This window comes from Camelus ferus, chromosome 8 (genome assembly GCF_009834535.1).
Source record: "Camelus ferus isolate YT-003-E chromosome 8, BCGSAC_Cfer_1.0, whole genome shotgun sequence".
Lineage (NCBI taxonomy): Eukaryota > Metazoa > Chordata > Mammalia > Artiodactyla > Camelidae > Camelus > Camelus ferus.
The window spans coordinates 63,089,760-63,097,444 of record NC_045703.1 but is presented as its reverse complement, the minus strand read 5'-3'; the positions used below and the strand labels follow the sequence as shown (position 1 = coordinate 63,097,444).

Below are 7,685 nucleotides of genomic sequence, written 5' to 3'. Positions count from 1 at the left end.
AAGTGCTGGGATAATCTGTTTTGCAGCGATAGACGTGCCAATGGTCTAGCAACCACATTTTGGGAACCTGCACGGTCAGGAAATTATTTCTAATGATTGGATTCCTTTTCTTTGAAAGTAGTTTAATACAAGAAGGCATAAGGACACAAGATGCTGGTACTAATAAGGGGAAGTGGGCTGGCGGGAACTTACTGGTGACGATTTCAAATCTCTCCAACCTTTTGCCTGTCATCTTCCTTTTCTAGTGCATGAAGGATAAATTTTGAAGCTAGAGAATTTATTAGGCGTGCAGCAAAAGAAGGGCAGGCTAAGACTTATTTTCATCCTGAAATACTTTTTATGGACTTATCCATGCCCTCTATTTAGGAGTGATATGAACTATTAGGAGACAAGAAAGAAGGGAAATTTGAAAGAGCATTGAGCCTAAAAAAGGTTGATGATAAAAAAGCAGCATTTCAGCTTAGACACACCATGCACAGCTCTGCAAACAGCCTCACCCTCCACACCTGCAAATCAACATCTTTGCCTCCAAAACAGGAGAGCAACACCGTGTCATGTTTCACGCACGTGCCCTGGAAATGGATACACCGAGTCGTGTTTAGTAATGGATGGAGTCAGACAGATGGGCCGTGCCTGCTTTGTGTCCTGGATTTCGGAATCAAGGAAGGGCTCATAAATAATAAGAGGGAAGAACAACGAAATTGGGGAAGTAGAGACAACACTTCCTCTTCTTTCGAAAGAGCCTTGTTCTCTGGTCAGCCTCTAATGGTCGTCCTGTGGGGGTGGAGCCTGCAGAGCTGCGGCTGCTGACAGTGGAATCCTCATCCTTTGCCTCCGAGGATTATGAGTTTTCTGAATTCAGGGATAAAGAGCCAGTGTCTGGACTTACTCTCTTTTTATTGCATGTAAGTAAAATCACTCCTTGGCTGATGTGTGAGAAGTCACTGCGTAGCATCTCAGGATGGTAAAGGAGTCGCTAGCCCAGCGCTGGCTTTTGAATAGTCAGTTGCGGCTAAGATGTGACTCTTGGGATCTGATGTTTGCTCAGCTCTTTATGAACTTGCCGCTGTGGAGTCCAGCACTAAAGGTGCCCTTGAACTCTGCTAAAGCTTTGCAGGAGGGAGCTGTGGACGCACTCTGCCTTCTTCTGTTTCTTAAATGGATGTTGCCCCGGTCGCTGCTGGGACTGCAGACCGTGGATTTGACTTAGAAAAACACGATTCAGCATTTTGTTTGGGTCCTGAGGAGCTCCTTTGGGGAAACACTCTGTGGTCACCCTCTCTTGAGAGAGTGTTTTTTTTTTGTGTGTATGCATGTCTGTGTGGAGAATCCCCCTTTGTATGCAGGCGGCTGGAGGGGATTTTACTTTGAGAGAAAAGTCACCAGCTGGACAAAATATCTCTGCAGGAAAATGAGAACTTAGGTGATGCTGGTTTAGAGATTTTCATCGAGGCCATCTGGAGCATTTGGTTTTCTTTGCTTGTGTATGTGTGAAATCATCTTAACTGCAGGAGACTCTGATAACCCACCAGGGCGTCTTTGACTATAGTCGTGGGATTTATTAGTCTGTGGGAGCCTGCGTGTTCTTTGTGCCATCCTAGGCGTTGTACAGTCATACGCAGAGTCTGTTTTCTCGACAGCTAATTCAAATTTTACATAGAAAACAGAAACAGAAAGAACACAGCTTGCTTTCTGCTCCCATCGTGCAGGTGAGTAGGAAAAGAACTTCAGCTTGTGTATTTGTTGATGTACTCATTCTTTGATTAATTAATTAATTTTTACTGAATTATAGTTGATTCATAATGTCGTGTTGGTTTCTGGTGTACAGCATAGTGATTCAGTCATATATATGTTCTTTTTCATTATAGGTTATTACAAGCTATTGAATACAGCTCCCTGTGCTCTATAGTCGGACCTTGTTGTTTATCTATTTTGTAGACAGGAGTTTCCCTCCTTTTCTCTCTTTGGGTATCAAGTGTCTGTGCTGGAGAGGGTCCATGTGTGAACTATTTCAGGCAATTTGCACTAAGCAAAAATGCATCATCTGAGAATGGAAATAGGAAGTTCTTTCCTGCGGTAGCTGGCTGTGGCAATAAGAGATAAGAAATTACTTCATGACTATTGCCTGAGACTTTCCTTTTGACTGGTGTATCCTTAAACAGCTCACTTCTGCTTTCCATCCAGCGTGGAGGACAGGCAGGGTGAGCTGGGATCCCAGGCACAGGCTGATGGTTTGCAAGCAGGTTTAATAGGGTCAATGGAGAATATGAAGGTTTGAAGAGAGGTAAGGGTGTGTAGGAAGGAGGTGATAAGCCCTAAGGGTGGCAATGTGGTGGTGAAGGTGGAGATGGTGATGGAGGTGGTGATGGAGGGGGTGTTGGAGGTGGTGATGTAGAGTTGGAGGTGGTGGTGATGGAGGTGGTGATGTAGAGTTGGAGGTGGGGGTGGGGGTGATGGTGGAGGTGGTGGTGGAAGTGGTGTTGGAGGTGGTGATGTAGAGTTGGAGGTGGTGGTGATGGAGGTGGTGGAAGTGATGGTGAAGGTCAAGAAGTACTTCTGGTTAGGATCTTGGCCATCCCACCTCACAGTGCTGTCCTGTCACAGTGGGGGAGTCCTTTATCAGAGACTTAACCAAAATCAAGTATTTCGGCTTATCAGTATTGGAAGGAATCACCCAAACACCCAGTCTTAGAAATGATCAAAAAGGAGAGATAATTGGTGGATTTGTTAAAAAAAGATGAACAAATGTGAACAAAAGGCAGGTCTCCTAAACTGACACAAGTGTTCAAACAGAAGTAATGGAAAGGTGAAAAGTTAGCCAGTTTAAACTCACCCCAAAATTACCAGAGTGCAGACAAACTCTTAAAAAATCCAAATTAAAAATGACCACATCTTCACTGAAATCTGAAATTTAGGTTGGAGGTGAACGAATTAATCAAACAGACAACAAAACTTATGCCCAGTTGTAAAAACCAGGAAACCCAGTGAGGAATATGAATTGAACTAGAAACAGCAGCACGGAAGACTCTGGGATAGACGGGCCACAGCGTTACTGAATATTTCACGTGTGGAGCGCTGAATACAAACCAGTGATGTTGTTGAACACTTGCTATGTTCGGGGCAGTGTAATCAGCATTTTTATCTTTACATGAACAATTCTCAAAACAATCACATCTCAAACCGACCCAGGGAAATAGCACTGCTGTTATCTCCACAAGGTGAATCTCAGAGAGGTAACCTACCCGAAACCCACCCTGCTGGGCAGGGGCGGAGATGGGATTCCAACCCACATCTTTGTGCATCTCTGAGCCTGTGGCCTCACTACCATCATACATGATGCTACATTGATTTCATTTGCATTAAAGATTTTCTTAGGTAAGATGGGGATTTGAGGCCAAGAACTGGGAGGCAAGGGGTGAGGATGAGCAGATTCACTTTCTACTTAGAAATCTCCTTAAGTGGAAGTGGCATTCCTTTCTATTTCTTCACTGAGGAGGTAGTGGAAAGGAATTTCTCTCTGTTTTCAGGGAACGACCTGCACCCTGACATGACTGCGCGTATGTGGCCGTCCTTGTAACAACTTGTTAGGTACCCTGAGGTGTTGTGTAGGGAACGCTTCTTAATCAGCAGGGACAAAAGGTTTCTGGAGAGCCATGGGGGTCCATGGTTTTCAGAGCCATCCTTAGATAGTCCACAGCCTTGGTCAAGGTACATAATGGTTCTCTCATCACAAGGATGCCTCCTGCTTCCCTTTGATAGTAACATTCTATTTACTTTGAAAATATCCATTTTCCATGTTGAGGGTCAGTGCCTGCAGAGTGATGGTCTCTATAGTAGGCTCTGTTTCTTAGTGGGAGAAGTATGGATGGAAGCGTTAGGAGGCCCGAGGGTTCTTCCTGTGGTGTATGAACGTGGTGTGCTACCAAGCAAGGTGTTTAACTTCTCTACACCTAAGTTTTCTCATCCGTAAAAGCTGAGATATAAATACCTAACCAGTCTGTTTGGTTGTGTGGACCAAATGTAATTAACTGGTAATGCTCTGAAGAAAGTAAAAACATTATAAACCAGTGGGGTGTTCTGTCTTTGCTCGTATTTTATTTTCTTACCATGGAGAGATTCAGTTGGCACACAAAAGCTTTACTGGCAGAAGGGGATTAAATTAAAGGTAGTAGGGGGTCTTATGGGCTAAACAGTGCCTCCCCCCAAGAAAAGACAGGCTGAAATCCTAACCCCCAGAAATTCAGAATGTGACCGTATTTGGAAATGGAGTAGTTGTGGATGTGATTGGTTAACTTCAGAAGGTTGTGGTGAGGGGGCTCCTAATCCAGTATGACCGGTGTCCTTATAAGAAGAAGGTCCTGTGAATACAGAGACATGCGGGGAGACAGCCACGTGATGAGGAAGACGAGATTGGAGCGACAAAGCTGCAAGCCAGTGGACACCAAGGAACTGCCAGCTCCCACCAGAAGCCTAGGAAAAGGCAAGGAAGCATTCTCCGCTATAGGTTTTCAGAGGGAGCCTGGCCCTGCCAACACCTTGATTTCAGACTTCTGATCTCCAGAATTCTGAGAGAATACATTTCTATTGCTTTAAGCCGCTCAGCTTGTGGTATTTTGTTACGGTGGCCCTAGGAAACAAATGCAGAGACTAAAGACTGAAAGTCACTTTAAGTGCTGGTGGTAAACTCATCTGTGTTGCTGGCAAGCATGTCTAGGGATCAAATCCAGCATGACTCATTTCTCTGACTTCAACCTGTGGCATGGGGCCTCAAACAGTAATTCGCTTCATCATTGAATGGGAATGAAAAAGACGCTACACAATGAGACACATTTACAAAATGAAAATTAGGCTATTGTGAAATCTATAAAAGGGCACTCAGCGAAGGATTCCCGATTATTATACCGATGTGGTCACTTACTAGATATAGAACATTAGTGTCTGCTTGGGGGGACATTTACTTCCCCAAGTTGTATAGTGAAAGAAAAGTTCAAATCTTCTGAATTGGAAAAATGGCGTAATGTGGTGGCACTTTGGTCCCAGTATAAAACCTAAGGCTCCAATCTAAGCAGATGGCAAATGGAAACTCCCCAATTAATGGGATGTTGGGTTATTTTAGTAGTTTTATCTATAATTGTTGATCCGTTTGGCATAAAGTTAGTCTGGTACTTGAGTAGCTAATTTAATAACAGCATAAATAGCCAGGATTTCAAGTGTAATCTTGGGTTTCTCTGTAATATAAGAATCCCTTAACTTCTCTTTTCAGTTGAGTTTAAATTACCCTAATTCCTATTAGCATAATTATCCCAGCAGAACAACATTGTTTTAGCAGGAAAACATTATTGTAGGAGGCTAATACATTTAATCCGCTCAAAACTAAAAATATCTTTTTGCTCCTCTCTTAATTGACCTTAATTGATTTATATTCCATTTTCTGTAGACTTATTTATTTTATATAATTTTTTTCAAAATGCTCAATAGAAATTTGTGACTGGATAGATTCTTTCAAATTTGAACAGGATAGAACTTCTTTTTTTCCCCTGACTATCCTGAAGGAAAATACTTTCATAGGCATCTTGTGCACCAATCTCTAATATCAAAGAGGAGTAGGACATTTAAGCATTTGTAGACACATTAATATATTGATACCTAAGACAGGAAAATACAGATCTCTCAGAAGAAAGGAAAGAAATGGCACTGACACACAATTCTTCCCAGGGAATCTCAATTTGACATTATCCCCTCTTACGAAATACAATTGGGTGTAAGGTGTCCTGACTCACCCAGAAGACACTTGGCTGCACTTATACTAAGTCACGTTTTAAGGAGAAAATCTCTAATTCTTTTCAAAAACGGAGACCATGGCTGTGAACATGAAAACCATACTTTTTAGGCTGCTGGTTTATGATTGTTCTGTCTGGAGCGCTCAGAGCGCAACGCATTTCGGGGGGAGTTTGCACTAGTTGTCATGGTCAGATGAGCACCTGTGGTCTCATTAGCTTCTTGAACGTGTTTGAAGATTCTGCTAGGTTAGCAAACCAATGGTTGCAACAGGAAGATTTCATTAATTCACTTAAAGTGCAGGCCAGTTATAACAACTTTGTTCGTGCCACCTTTTAGAAGCCCGAAGTGAATTACGCTAAAAGCCTTATATGCTTTTTCCTCTTTGGATCACAAATCCCAACCTCTCTTACGATTCTGGAGAGATAGGCAAAGAATTGCTCTCACTCGTGAGTGTGAATGTTAATCACATAACACGATGAATGCCCATTTTTGAATATTTAACATTCACCAAATGCTTACCGGATACTTTGTGTTTTCTGGATATCTTATTGCAAGAGAACAGACAAGATCACCTTTTAAGTTCTCTTGTTATCGGGGGAATTACCACCTTTTCTTGGTTAGATCCAGCCATTCCGTCAAAGGGAAGGAACTGAACTTGAACTCTCCTGGTGAAATATGGCCAAGGTTTTCCAGCTCGAGCTGGATTCCACCCTGGAACACAAGCTACCAAGTTTCCCTGCACTTGAATTTTCGGCTTGGTTAATCACCTGGAGCTGTCTTGCATAGGTAACAGGGACTTAAGAGGACATTGTCAAGCAAGGTTTGAAGCAGGCACTAGAGCCCTCTTTAGTTTTATTTTGTGAACACTCACAAACATTCCACAGTGATGTACAAACCAGTTGCCTTGAGAGGAACACCAGACGCCTCCCAGCCATTCTGAGCTGACAAGCCAGCACGAGGAGAGGGACCCCAGAGCATTCATCAAAGCAGAGTAAGTAAGCAAGTAAGTCTTGGCTATTTCTTCCAAAGTCGCTTTGCTTTTCAATTTGGTGTTCCTGGTAGCAGCAGAGTCCTAGACTTGGGTTACGGTCATTTCCACTTTGCAATAAATACTTACCCCTGTGCGCTTTGCTGTGGGAACAAGTGAACAAGATTCTCCTCTCAGTCCAGAACTGAGTTCAGACACCGAGCACCACACTGCCTGCTCCCCACAGCCTCGTGTTTCTTACCGTGGACAGAATGGTTGGAGGTCCCTGGCCAGTGAGGTGTCCTCAGTGATGCACGGGACTTTCTGGGCAGTGAGTGCCACTGAGGCCAGCCTTGGAGTGATGGTCAAAAAACAGGGCTCAGGAGGGCTGCTCCTTGTTTCTAATGGTAGTTTCTCAGATAGGCTGCATTTGTTTTCACATCCCCAGCAGCTGTGTGTCACGTGTCGTCAGCACTACGGTCATGACTAAGGGTTAACGTGTGCTGTCCACGTTCTGTCTGCCAGGGTTAAAGGTTGTATATTCATTGTCTAATTTCCTTAATTGAATAACTCTGGGAAGAGCTGTTTTTAACTAGCTCTCCTGCTCCTGATGAAGAAACAGGCTCAGAGAGTTTAAGAACCTGGCTCAAGGTCACACAGTAAGTGGTAGAGTCAGGGTCCCAAGCCCGGTCATTTGATTCCGGAGTCCGACCTTGACTGTTGCACCTGAGAGGCCAGTGACACATGGCTGCCTTGAAGGTGGAGGACAAAGAATGTCACGTGATTTCTTGTTCTTAGGTGAGGCTGCTTCGTGCTGGTCCCCCTTCCGCTCATTCCTGGGCCGAGAGTGTATGTGAACTGACCCCATTTGGGCCAGAAGTTTGTTTGGGTGAAGAATATGATGTTCAGAGCGTCTGTCACAGACTTGCCTGCACAT

General features: G+C 43.8%; 1 protein-coding gene across 5 annotated transcripts in view; it reads left to right on the top strand.

The window, feature by feature from the left end:
* Window positions 1-562: 562 nt before the first annotated feature.
* The window catches only part of IPCEF1 (interaction protein for cytohesin exchange factors 1), a 153,273-nt gene continuing 146,150 nt past the window's right edge, over window positions 563-7,685 (top strand). For 4 of the 5 annotated variants that reach the window (XM_032485221.1, XM_032485223.1, XM_032485222.1 and 1 more), the window contains exon 1: window positions 563-905. The gene's annotated coding sequence lies outside the window, so the exon portion shown is untranslated. Of the gene's footprint in view, window positions 906-5,833; window positions 6,773-7,685 lie in introns of those variants that run through there. The other variant, XM_032485220.1, reaches the window with a different exon arrangement.